General features: G+C 39.1%; 1 protein-coding gene across 7 annotated transcripts in view; it reads right to left on the reverse strand.

Moving 5' to 3' along the window:
• The window catches only part of Frmpd4 (FERM and PDZ domain containing 4), a 992,697-nt gene that overhangs the window by 13,504 nt on the left and 977,974 nt on the right, over positions 1-1,219 (reverse strand). The window lies entirely within an intron of this gene.

The following is a 1,219-nucleotide window of genomic DNA, read 5'->3' on the forward strand; positions in this document are numbered from 1 at the left end:
TTTCTTTCTTTCTTTCTTTCTTTCTTTCTTTCTTTCTTTCTTTCTTTTGTACAATTACCCCTTATCCATGGCTAAAACTGCTTCGATTCCCCCTGACTATAATAATAAACATCACATGAATGTATACGTATAGCTATGTATCTACATACTGTAGTAAAAATTTATGTTTAGGGATCAGCTTGAAAATAAAAGGATGTTTCCTTTGTCTCCCTTAGAGATAGTGTCAATGAATTTGTAAGTCTCTCTGTCTCTGTCTCTCTCTCTGTGTCTCTGTCTCTCTGTCTCTGTCTCTCTCTCTCTCTCTGTGAGTGTGTGTGTGTGTGTGTGTGTGTGTGTGTGTGTGTCTGTGTTTACATATGCCATGGAAAGCATGTAAAGATCAGAGGACAATTTTCAAAAGTTGGTTCTTTCCCTCTACTACAGGGGTTGTAGAGACCAAACTCAGAATTTTAGGCTTAGCACCAAGTGCCTTTATTCACTGAGCTATCTCACAAACTCTAGAATTCTTTTATTGTTGTTGTTATTGTTATTTTGACACAGAGTCTTGTTCTATAGCTTTACCTGGCCTGAAATGTTCTAGGTAGCCCTGGGTGCCCTCAGATTCATGGAGATCCTGAGTGATTTAACACCGACTAAATCTTGGGCACTTAGATTACAGGTGTGCTGCTATGTCTAGCTTGTAGTTCTCATTTTTTTTTAAAAAAAAGGAAGTCCTATTTGTAGGACCCTCAATTGTAATTATGTCATCTTCTGGATTGCATGCTGGTACCTGTCAGCCATATTATTGGGCATCCACTGCAGACAGAAGGAAATATAGACTAGAGCAAAAAATCATAAAACAAATTATAATTACTTGCACTCAGTCCAACAGCCAACTTAACACGTATCATCCTCCTTGCCCCAACTCTGGGAGTATTTTCCCCCTATCAAGTGCCTGGAGTGACCTCTGATAGCTTTGCCTTCTCAGTGGCATGGCATGAATCCTAGATGGTATCAGGGTAGAAGAAGTTCTTTTTAGAACTTCCATGTCCAGAACAGATGTGGTGGATCACACTGAGAATCCTAGCACTCTGGAGACAGAGTCAAGAATGCCATAACCTGAGATCAGCCTGAGCTACATAGTGAGTTCTAGGCTAGTTTGGGCTACAAACTCTGTCTCACTAAATGCATGCATACATATACATATACATATACATATACATATACATATACATATACA

This window comes from Grammomys surdaster, unplaced genomic scaffold (assembly GCF_004785775.1).
Source record: "Grammomys surdaster isolate TR1022 unplaced genomic scaffold, NIH_TR_1.0 131, whole genome shotgun sequence".
Classification (NCBI taxonomy): domain Eukaryota; kingdom Metazoa; phylum Chordata; class Mammalia; order Rodentia; family Muridae; genus Grammomys; species Grammomys surdaster.